General features: G+C 38.0%; 2 protein-coding genes across 2 annotated transcripts in view; both read right to left on the bottom strand.

Moving 5' to 3' along the window:
- Zfp978 (zinc finger protein 978) overlaps positions 1 to 12,755 on the bottom strand; it is a 267,146-nt gene that overhangs the window by 242,306 nt on the left and 12,085 nt on the right. The window lies entirely within an intron of this gene.
- The window catches only part of Zfp991 (zinc finger protein 991), a 48,487-nt gene that overhangs the window by 30,858 nt on the left and 4,874 nt on the right, over positions 1 to 12,755 (bottom strand). The window contains exon 3 of the mRNA NM_001083918.1: positions 9,603 to 9,684. The gene's annotated coding sequence lies outside the window, so the exon portion shown is untranslated. The remainder of the gene's footprint in view (positions 1 to 9,602; positions 9,685 to 12,755) is intronic.

The raw sequence follows: 12,755 nt of genomic DNA, 5'->3' as shown, positions 1-12,755 counted from the left end.
AAAAGCCAAAAATTAACTGCACCGCCAGCATAAGAACCAGGTATCTTCGTGCATTGCTGCAGGTTTATGTCTTGGGAAAATGATAAAGCCTCACAGGAAACTACAATGGCCTATTAAACTGCCTGTAGCATGTGACCAAATCCATCTCTTGGTCACGATGTATTATTTTATAAAACTTGCCCACATGGTACAATTAGTTTTTCTCTGGAAACACTCAGGGTTGACAGAACCTACTATATATCTTCTCCTCAGCTGTACCTTGCTGCAATCCTGTCTTCATGTTTTATTCAAACCTAAGGTGTGACATTAATAACTAAGCCTATAAAGACACATTTCTCAATGCTGTATTTACATCAAAGACTGCATATACCTCAGTGTTAAACTAACGGAGACTATAACTTTGCTAGGTTAATATTAATATGTACAGCAACATGACGGTACTTTAAAAAGAATATTTTCTAATTCAATCAAATCTGCACTGGTCCCCCATATGACAAATATCTACAAAGCTCTCTCTGGGTGCCTATTCAGTTCCTGGAGAAAGGGAAATGAAATGGCAAATGGAGGAACAGGCGAGTTAAGAAAGCATGAATGAATTTGAATTCGAGGAGCTCTATTAAGGCTTTTGAAAAGACAACCATCCCGGTACACAAACTCCAGAGAAGGCCAAGGATCTACGGGGTTATTTAAATGAATAATAATAATATATTATGTATATATATTCTGGCAACCATAAAATTAATTAAAACATCACCATGAACCCAATTCACAGGATCTCAAACTTCCTGATAATGGTAAGATATCCACAACAGAATTGAGATAGTGGAGGCAGAAAATGCAACCATGCTCCACACACCTGCCCTGCTCCTGCCCATTAACCAGTACAACAGCTCCTCTGACCTGGAAGGTGACAGGACCAGCTGCTCAATGTCCTAGGAGGCCAGCACAGCAACTGTTGCTTAAGGAAGTTTTCATGTTCCACTAATACTAGGCACAAGTTTCCCTCCAGGACTTCCTGACCACCAGGCAACCAAGATACAAAGAGAATGATGAAACCTAGGAACTTCCCTTCACTTCTGCCTAGCCCCGCCTTCTGGACCCGCCCAATATTCAACAGGTTCCTGGAATTCTTCTAAGACCACCTACTTCAGGAACTTTTAAGTCATTAGCTACCCACTTCTTCACACTAATTTTTGTTGTTTTGGATTTTTTGTTTGTTTGTTTGCTTGCTTGCTTTTTCCTTGGCTTTTAAGGTGTCTTTTCCTTAAACTCATCAATTTATGCAGGAATCTCACACTCTCCATCAGGAACCCCTCCCCCAAATCTGTTGCAGGCTGCCTCTCACAAAACTTCCCATGACCTACTCTGCACAGCTTCCCCACAAGGTTGCTGCCAGACTAGACCAGAGCTGGATGTAGTAGGACACTGAACCTGGGTTCTGAACCCTTCAGATACAACTAATCCTGTCTAACTTCTCATATTGTGAGTCTAGCAATGTAGGCTAAAAATGCACACAATTAAGCAATCCCTCTGAATTCTGATGCTAAGAACAAATACCCAAAACAAACAGAAACTATGATAAAATGTCCTCGGCTCAAACTGCAAACCATAGAAGTATCCTATAAGGAGCACAATTTATGTGATATCCAAGATAAAGAATAGAAAACACACATCAGGGACATTAAAGTTTGTAAACCATGTGAATCCACTCAGACAGGAACAAAATGAACCATGAACAAGAAAATAATACCAGATGCCTGAGGACACTATAAAATATTAAAATTGAGTTCAATAGGTGCTCAGGAATGCCAAAAAACAAAACAAAACCAAAAAACAAAAAAACAAACAAAAAAACACCTGAAAAGAAAATGTAGTGAGGTTAAAAAAAACAAAAACAAAAACATAGAGAAACTGTGGGAGACAGATTATCAGACTTAAAGAAAAGGTAGAGGAGGTGGGTACCTCAGTCAAAGAAAATGGTGAATTAAAATGATATTAAGTCAAGGCACAATATTATTTACTGCTTGAAGGGTGAGGCAATTAAGAGAAACTCCTTTGGAAAACTGTCTAGATTTTTGTCAAAAAAGTGAAAAAAAAAAAGAAGAAGAAGAAAAAAAAGTAAGAAGGAAAGAAAGAAAAACTAGAACAAAATTACAATACACACTGCACTGTTTGTTGATAAATAGTTTCCTGATTGTTCACTGAAACACTCTATGACACCCATGCATATCAGTATAAGCTGGGGAAAGAAGACTCGAGATTTACCCAAGTCTCATTAGACTATTGCTAGGAAGTCAACTCTTTTCATGATTGTAATGAGTTCCAGGATTCTCATGTGACCTCTTAGGTTCAAAACCTGTTGTGATGATTATGAGAGGTTAAAATGGATTCTAGCTCAGCATGGAGGCGAGAGCTCAGAAGCACAAGCCCAAACCTGGGGGTCTGACTTTAAAGAACAGGGTTCAAAGCCCATGAACACCTTTCAGATGGCAGGGCTACTAGTTTCCCATTGTGGTGACTTTTAGTTTTTCCCATATTGTACTTATGCAAAAAAAAAAAAAAAAAAAAAAAAGGTCACAAGTTAATTGATTCTTCATATGTGAGTAGATTAAACATACTGGTGGTTAATAATGCATCTGAGTTGAGTTAAGGAAAGAAATAAAAGCCTTTTCCTCAGAGCATTTAATTAAGTGTGAGTCCAAAGTTGAATTCTCTACTTCATGTTCCCTGTGCCTTCCATCCTCTGTGTGTCTGTTCAGTTAGTTTAAATCTGTAACTTCCTGAAGGCTACCTTGTGTATATCTCCCTTTCTGTCTGCCTTTTGTCTCCATGTTTGTGTCTATCTGAGTAATCTGTTGTTTGTTTGTATCTGTCTGGCTGGGCATAAGAGAGAGCTTTGGAGTGTTTCTAGAACATTAAGGGAACCATCACGTGGGGAAAGAATGGGACAGTGAACAGTAATCTTTAACAGAGTTTTATAAAGGATTAGGTAACTGGCTGTGAGGTCCAGGAAAATTCTCCATCTATTAGAAGGTAAGATCTTTTATATAATATATTGTCACACTCATGGTTCTGCCAATGCATAGGAAAGGACCACGGAGCAAGACTCCATGGAGTTCTGTTGGATACATTCTTAGTAAGATATCTGCAAAAAAAAATTTTTTTTGAAAAGTACCACTTTATAAGTGTATGAAGATGGTTTAAATGAAGTCTTTGAATACTGAAAGAGATGGAGTTCCAGTTGATCTTGTCTTTTCAACTGTGTTACATCAAGAAAGTTGCTAGCCAAAGTGATCTCATAAAAATACCCAGAGAATGCAGGCCACTGACAACAAAAGGGGTTGCTTTTCACAAACTGACAATAAGTCTTCATTGCTAAAGACAGGGCTGACACAAAACACTGTATATGAAAAGGGCAAACTGGTGCCAGTAAGAACATTGACTCTTATATTCCAGTGTCCTCATTAGGGAAGATGCTTTGAAAGGTACACAAAGTAAAATATATACACAGAACCAACCAAAAAGACGTTGATCTATAATTTTTCCTTTTCAGAAAATATGCTTAGGGCAATGATGTCATGAATTTACTGGGAATAACCAATCAATGTCTAATTTGACTTGAATACCAAAAGCACTTTGGTTAAATGTTATATATCTATATACACAAGTGTGTGTGGACATGAGTTAGGGTTACACCTGCCACAGTGTTTGATTGCTGGAATTATGCCAGCAGCACTTCCATGTTTTATGTCTATAAAGTCAAGCAATGTAATCACACTTTGTATATCTCAACAACATAATTTATATTCTAGAAAACATCTTTTGATTGTCTTTCCATTTACACTAACACAACATTAACATCCTAAGAACTAGATACATCCATAATTTTTTTTTCTGTAGAGAACAAAAGGATATTATGATCAAAAATAAGCTCTAGGCCAGGCGTGGTGGCATACACCTTTAATCCCAGCACTTGGGAGGCAGAGGCAGGCGGATTTCTGATTTAGAGGCCAGCCTGGTCTACAAAGTGAGTTCCAGGACAGCCAGGGAGGAACAGGATACAGAGGAACCCTATCTTGAAAAACTAAAATAAATGAATAAATAAATAAATAAAAATAAGCTCTAGGGTATAAAACCAGAGTTTGTTCTTCAGTGCAAGAGAAGTACAGTTGTTTATTTGTTTGTTTGTTTGTTTGTTTTTTACCAGAAGTGAAGGAATGGATGTAGTAAGCAGCTTGGTGACCTGTGGTAGTTGTTGTGCCACACCACACCTGAAAGTCCCAGACTATTAAATTGTCCCAGACAACAATCCTAGGTTATTGTTTCTCCATGAGAACAAACCATCCTTGGGGGACATAGGACATGTACCTTACAGCTTGGTGTCCTCTACACTGTATGCTTGATCCTCCTCTAGGCCCTTATTTTTAGAATCCAACTTTAAAAAAGAAACACATGTACTTTGCAAAAGACTTTTGAGGTAGTCACACCTTCACCTTCATTGTGCACAGAGGACTAAGACAATTATTACCAAGAAATTTCTTTCCAAAATTATACTTAATAAAGAACCCTGGGATCAGAATCTTGAAGTTTCACTCAGCCTCAACCACTGAGTCTACAGGGAAAATTTAGAGTTTACTTGCCAGTTTTAATAACTCAGAAATTCCTTAGTTTACTCAAACTCAGAACAGCTGATTCTTTGAAAAAATCAACAAGATAGATAAACCCTTAGTGAGACTAACAAGACACCACAGAGACAGTAACCAAATTAACAAAATCAGAAACGAAAAGGGAGACATAACAACAGAAACCAAAGAAATCCAAAAAAAATCATTCTACTATAAAATCCTATAGTCAACAAAACTGGAAAACCTGGATGAAATGGACAATTTTCTTGACACTTACCAGGTACCAAAGTTAAATCGGATCACATAAGCAATCCCATAACCCCTAAAGAAATAAAAGCAGTCATTAAAAGTCTCTCAACCAAAAAAAGCCCAGGTCCAGATGTACTTAGTGCAGAATTTCTAACAGACCTACAAAGAAGACCTAATTCCAGTTCTCCTCAAACTATTCAACTAAAGAGAAACAGAAGGTACTTTACCCAATTCATTCTATGAGGCCACAATTACTCTGATACCTAAACCACATAAAGACCCAACAAAGATAGAGAACTTCAAACCAATTTCCCTTAAGAATATCAACTCAAAAATACTCAATAAAATTCTCACTAAAAGAATCCAAGAACTCATCAAAACAATCATCCATCATGATCAAGTAGGCTTGATTCCAGGGATGCAGGGATGGTTTAATATACAGAAATTTATCAATATAATCCACTTCATAAACAAACACAAAGACAAAAAAACACATGATCATCTTGTTAGATGCTGAGAAAGCATTTGACAAAATCCAACACCCATTCATGGTAAAAGGCTTGGGAAGATCAGGAATTCAAGGCCCATACCTAAACATAATAAAAGCAATATACAGCAAACCAGTAGCCAACATCAAAGTAAATGGAGAGAAGCTGGAACCAATCCCACTAAAATTAGAGACTATAGACAAGGCACTTTCTCCCTACCCATTCAATGTATTACCCGAAGTTCTAGCCAGAGCAATTAGACAACAAAAGGAGGTCAAGGGGATACAAATTGGAAAGGAAGTAGTCAAAATATCACTTTTTGCAGATGATATGATGGTGTATATATAAGTGATCCTAAAAATTCCACCAGAGAACTCCTAAACCTGATAAACAGCTTCAGTGCAGTAGCTGAATATAAAATTAACTCAAACAAGTCAATGGCCTTTCTCTACACAAAGGCTAAACAGGCTGAGAAAGAAATTAGGAAAACAACACGCTTCACAATAGTCACAAATAATATAAAATACCTTGGTGTGACTCTAACTAAGGAAGCGAAAGATCTGTATAAGAACTTCAAATCTCTGAGGAAAGAAATCAAAGAAGATCTCAGAAGATGGAAAGATCTCCCATGTTCATGGATTGGCAGGATCAATATAGTAAAAATGGCTATCTTACCAAAAGCAATCTACAGATTCAATGCAATCCCCATCAAAATTCCAACTCAGTTCTTCAACGAATTAGAAAGGGCAATTTGCAAATTCATCTGGAATAACAAAAAAACAAGGATAGCAGAAATTCTTCTCAATGGTAAAAGAACCTCTAGTGGAATCACAATGCCTGACCTAAAGCGTTACTACAGAGCAATTGTGATAAACACTGGATGGTCCAGGTACAGCGACAGACAGGGAAATCAATGAAATAGAATTGAAGACCCAGAAATGAACCCACACACCAACGGTCACTTGATCTTTGACAAGGGAGCTAAAACCATCCAGTGGAAAAAAGACAGCATTTTGAACAAATGGTGCCGGCACAACTGGTGGTTATCATGTAGAAGAATACAAATTAATCCATTCTTATCTCCTTGTACAAAGCTCAAGTCTAAGTGGATCAAAGACCTCCACAAAAGACCAGAGACACTGAAATTAAGAGGAGAAAGTAGGGAAAAGCCTCGAAGATATGGGCACAGGGGGAAAATTCCTACACAGATCAGCAATGGCTTGTGCTGTAAGATCAAGAATTAACAAATGGGACCTCATAAAATTGCAAAGCTGGGCTGGTGAGATGGCTCAGTGGTTAAGAGCACTGACTGCTCTTCTGAAGGTCCTGAGTTCAAATCCCAGCAACCACATGGTGGCTCACAACCATCCATAACAAGATCTGACGCCCTCTTCCAGAGTGTCTGAAGACAGCTACAGTGTACTCACATGTAATAAGATAAAATAAAATAAAATAAATATTTTTTAAAAAATTGCAAAGCTTCTGTAAGGCAAAAGACACTGTCCATAAGTCAAAAAGACCAGCAACAGATTGGGAAAAGATCTTTACCAATCCTAAATCAGATGGACTACTCAGCAATTAAAAAGAATGAATTTCCTGGCATGGTGGCATATGCCTTTAATCCCAGCACTTGGGAGGCAGAGGCAGGTGGATTTCTGAGTTTGAGGCCAGCCTGACCTTCTGAGTGAGTTCCAGGACAAGCCAGGACTACACAGAGAAACCCTGTCTCGAAACAACAAACAAACAAAACCACCAAAAACAAAACAAAAAAAAGAATGAATTCATGGAATTCTTAGGTACATGGATGCATCTGGAGGATATCATCCTGAGTGAGATAATCCAATCACAAAAAACCATACATGATATGCACTCACTGAAAAGCAGATATTAGCCCAGAAACTTAGAATATCCAAGATATAATTTGCAAAGCATGCAAAACACAAAAAGAAGGAAGACCCAAGTGTGGATACTTAGATCGTTCTTAGAAGGAGGTACAAAATATCCATGGAAGGAGTTACAGAGACAAAGTTTGGAGCTGAGACTGAAGGAAGGACCATCCAGAGACTGCCCCACCCGGGGATCCATCCCCAAAACAACCACCACACCCAGAGACTATTGCAGATGTCAACAAGAGTTTGCTGGCAGGACCCAAATACAGCTGTCCTCTGTGAGGATATGCCAGTGCCTAGCAAATACAGAAGTGGATGTTCACAGTCATCAATTGGATGGAGCACAGAGTCCCCAATGAAGGAGCTAGAGAAAGCACCCAAGGAGCTGAAGGGGTCTGCAGCCCTATAGGAGGAACAACAATATGAACTAACCAGTAACCCCAGAGCTCCCTGGGACTAAACCACCAGTCAAAGAAAACAAGGTTGTACTCGTGTCTCTACCTGTATATGTTACAGTGATGGCCTAGTCGGCCATCAATGGGAGGAGAGGCCCTTGGTCTTGCAAAGGGTCTATGTCCCAGGATAGAGGAATGCCAGGTCCAGGAAGAGGGAGTGGGTGGCTTGGGGAGCAGGCGGAGGGGGAAGGGAATACAGGATTTTCGGAGAAGAAACTAGGAAAGGGGATAGCATTTGAAATGTAAGTGAAGAAAATATCTAATAAAAAATATATTTAAAAATGTAAAGAAAGAATAGGGTATATAGATAAACAAAGTTTTCTCAACTGAGGAATCTTGAATGGCTGAGAAGCACCTAAAGAAATGACATTCTTAGTCATAAGGAAATGCAAATAGATCAAAACTCCTGTAACAGCAGATGCTGGTTAGGATGTGGAGAAAGGGGAAGATAACCCATTGCTGGTGGGATTGATTGCAAGCTGGTATGACCACTCTGGAAAACAGTCTAGTAGTTCCTCAGAAAACTGGAAATAGTCTACTTGAGGACCCAGCTATACCATTCATGAGCATATATCCAAAAGATGCTCCAACATATAACAAGTACGCATGCTCTATTATGTTCATTCAAGACTTATTTATAATAGCCAGGAGCTGGAAACAACCCAGATGTCCTTTAACAATGGAATTGATAAAGATAATGTGGTACATTTACACAAAGGGGTAACACACAGCTATTAAAAACAATGACTTCATAAAATTTGCAGGCAAGTGGATGGAACTAAAAAATATCATCCTAAGAAGGATACACATTGTATACAGTCACTGATAAGTGGATATTAGCCCCAAAGCTTGGAATACCCAAGATACAACTCACAGACCACATGAAGCCTAACAAGAAGGACTGTGGAAGCTTCAGTCTTACTTAGGAGAAAAATTATGAAGGGAAGTAAAGGGAGAGAGGAACCTGAGAGGGAGAGAGGATGGGGGGGGTAGATGGGTGGGGAGAGGCGAATTAGGAGTGGGAGGAGACAGGGGAGAAGTATTGAGAGTCAGAAAATTGAATGGAGGTGTGTAGCACTGCGGGGTGTAGCCAGAAACTGGCTGTATCCACTAGAAAGTCCCAGATGCCAAGAAAGCAAGAGTTCCCCAGGACCCAACTGTGATGACATTAGCTGAAATACCCAACAAATTGGGGACTGAACCTGTAGAGACCATATACAGTGCATAGGCAAGGACCACAGTTGAAGAAAGGGGCCACCCACCCATCTCAAGATTTTTAACCCAGAATGGTTCCTTTCTAAAGGAAATGCAGGGACAAAGAATGGATCAGAAACTGAAGAAATGGCCATCCAGAGACTGCCCCACCTAGGGATCCATCCCATCTTCAGACACCAACCCCAGACACTATTGCAGATGCCAAGAAGCACTTGCTGACAGGAGCCTGGTATAGCTATCCCCTGAGGCTATGCCAGAGTCTGACCAATACAAATGCATTTGTGGTGCTTGCAGATAACAATAAGACTGAGCACAGGGACCCCAATGCAAATTAAGTGACACATGAGAACTTCCTTCCATACTAATATAAAAGGACACAACTCCATCCAAAGTAGAAATTAGCAATTGATAAAATTTGAGCATTATTTACAATAGATTATCTTTGAGACTTGCAGGTCTTCAGTCCATGGAAATTATATGTCCTCACAGTTAAAGATTCAGGGAATATAATGGTATTATATATGTGATAAGACCCAACCATTAAATTCTCCACATCCCAGAAGAAAATGAATATCATAGAAAATAAATCCTTTACATACCATGACCACATATCAATAACAGAAATATGGAATGATTTGAGTGAAAAAGGAATTTTCAAAGAAATGTGAACAGCACACTGACCTGGAATTTTACCAGAGAAGAACTCATTCTTTTTTTTTTCTTTTTTTTCTTTTTTTTTCCATTTTCAAATATTGGAACTCTTCTTGAAGTTTCACAACAGGGTTTGCAAATAAAAAAATGAAATTACTACAACAATGTAATGGACAATGATAAACCACATGAAATGACATTAAAAGCAACATGATACAAGGAATCTTGCCAACATTTCTACAGACATGAGAGCATGGAGTGACATATTTAGTGTAGTAAGGAATATGAATATAATCCTAGGACTCTTTCTGACTTCAATGGACACCTGACATAAACACAGAGTATATGCATCCAGGCTGTAAAACACTATTATCAGGGTTGTTATTGAGAACTTATCTTCCTGGGTCTAGAGTCAAAGACAAATGGCTAGTGCCCACCATGAATGATGCCCATAGTTGAATAGTATTTCATTAGATATCATACTAGAATACCACACCTAACCCTATGATGAGATTCCATTTCATTCTCACAGGCAGATACAGTGTATCTATGTACTATATGTGCCCTGTTGTCTTGGAATACAGACAAAGATTCTACCTGGTAACGATGTTGTAGTTCCAAATGAAAGTAAGAATGTCTATCTCAAAAAGCCAAGAAAAGAAAAAAAAAAAAAAAAAAGAAAGTAAGAATGTATGACAGGGTCTCCTGAAATAAATACTAATGCATATATATATACACATATATACATATATACATACATACATACATACACACAAACATATTTATGCATGAATAAAAACATAAGAACTCATTCTAAACATCAAGATACTATTACTACACAAAGTTGGTATAAGCAAATATTCAGCACATTTTTGTATTACATTGACCTTATAGTTCTCTCATGTCAAATATTTCTCTTAGCTTTTAACGGGTATACAGGTGGTCTCTTTTGATGCCCCTGCCTCATTAGTTTATATTGAAACTGGGAAATAGCAGATGATGGAGTACCATAGAAAGTCATACACAATTAATGAGAACTAACAGGGAAAAAAATGATATCCTAGGAACAAGTGAACAAGAAAGCTTTCTATGTCTTAACACTAGGCCCAGCAATAAGCAAGTATGGAAATCAAGGCCTGCAGGGTGTCTTTTAACACTATCTGAGACTAAATAGATGTAGCACCTAATTCACAAATTTCTTTAGAAAATCCCTCAATCATCTTGCACAGAGAACATTGCAGAATACAGAAAGTAGGGAATGTGGTGCAGTCATCACACAAAGCTGTCTGTACCGGGATGCAAAAGCAAATGACCATAAAAATATGCATGAATAAAATAATAAAGAAATTCTCTCTAATGGATATAGAAAATGAACTCAACTTGATTTCATGCCATAGATGCAAGACTGTTTCAAAAAGCACAAACCAAATAACTCAAGGCACAAAGTACATACAATCAGTGAGAGAAGGCTCTCAACCATGTCAGTATATCTATGAAAGGCCTAGGGCAAAATATCACAGTGGATCACTATGAAAGCTCTGAAGAATGTGGAAGAGAAAGAACATCACTCAGGTCCTGAGTTCAATTCCCAGCAAACCATTCTTAATGGGATCTGATGTCCTCTTCTGGTGTGTTTGAAGACAGAGACAGTGTACTTACATAAAAAAAAACAAATCTTTAAAAAAAAAAAAAAAAGAAAGAAAGAAAGAACATGACTGAGTCTAATAAACATAGTAGCCATCATCCTAAACCTATCACTACAAAAACTGAAGACATCTGTCATCCTTCTATTCTACTAAGCAGAGAGAGACAAGGATGTGCAAAGCCTCCACACTAATTTCCTACAAAGGCCATTCACCTGAAAATGCTAGCACCAGGAGATTTAAATAGCACAAATTAAAGAAAACTTTAGGAGCTTTGAAATACCTCCAATAGCAAAGAAAATGGATAGTACAAATACTCTACCAGAATGTTTCTCTGTAAATATTCTAACAGCTGTAACATGCATGAAAGAAATGAGGATAATCCCTAACTCATGTGATGGGAAATTGAGTGGTAAGAGGACTTTCTGTAGAACGGAAATGTAGATATAGGGAAAAATATAATGCTGTCATAAATTTATAATATGTAAATCTCTATGACCCAGGCATTTCAAGACAACATCAAATGGGCTAGAAAAACTGGGCATAGGAATGCATGAATATTCAGGGAATAATCAGGACATTTTTACAAAGCATGTCACTTTATGAATCTTGCCTGTGACATAAAGGGTGAGTATTGTTGTCAACATTTCAGAAACAGATCCTAAATTCCTGCATGACTGATATATGTTAGGCTTTAGTTTCAATAACAGTAAATACATGGAATGAATGTATATCATGGAATTATTTTTGTCTGTGTGTATAACAGGAAAAGTACATCTTTCATCTTATGGAGACTGAACAAGAGCTCATTCTAACATGGGAAGAATAACCCATGGTATTACATTCACCAAGAAGTCAATAAGAACAGTAGGACTTTGACTTTAAAACTTGACACTGGCATTTCTTCAAGTACATATCTGACTCTAAAGAGACTTAATTCTGTCCTTATCAGCCTTGCGGTCAATTTTTACTATCACTTGTTTCATCCCAATATTTTGAAAGTGGACAAACTATAATAGTAATGGGTAGTGTGTTCAGACACTGGGATTCTTAAGTAGAAGAAGAACATAGCATACTAGCTTAGCATTCCCTAGGGAACGCTATTACAGATTGGCTTGCTCTACTCCTAGATATATCTGGCTTTTGTCACATCTAAGTGCTATAACAATGTAGATCTCTTTTCCTATTGTCTTGTCCTGTCCCTTACCATCAGTGTGGTGACACTACAGTAGCATACATTAGTAATAAATAGTTATAAATAGGTTAAAAGCAGGAGTGAATGGAATAATATTTTTCAAGTCCTCAGAGAAAATAACTGGCAATCCAAAGTAACTGGCTAACAGTATTGACAGTATATAAAATAAATTTGAATGTAGTAATTCATTAGGACATGTTTTTTAGTCAGAAACCTGCTTAGAGCTGGGCAGTGATGGAGCATGCCTTTAATCCCAGCACTTGGGAGGCAGAGTCAAGTGGATTTCTGAGTTTGAGGCCAGCCTGGTCTATGAAGTGAGTTCCAGGATAGCCAGGACTGCACAAA

This window comes from Mus musculus, chromosome 4, assembly GCF_000001635.26.
Source record: "Mus musculus strain C57BL/6J chromosome 4, GRCm38.p6 C57BL/6J".
In the NCBI taxonomy this organism is placed as follows: domain Eukaryota; kingdom Metazoa; phylum Chordata; class Mammalia; order Rodentia; family Muridae; genus Mus; species Mus musculus.
The sequence above is the reverse complement of the archived record's forward strand: the minus strand, read 5'-3'. Positions and strand labels throughout refer to the sequence as shown.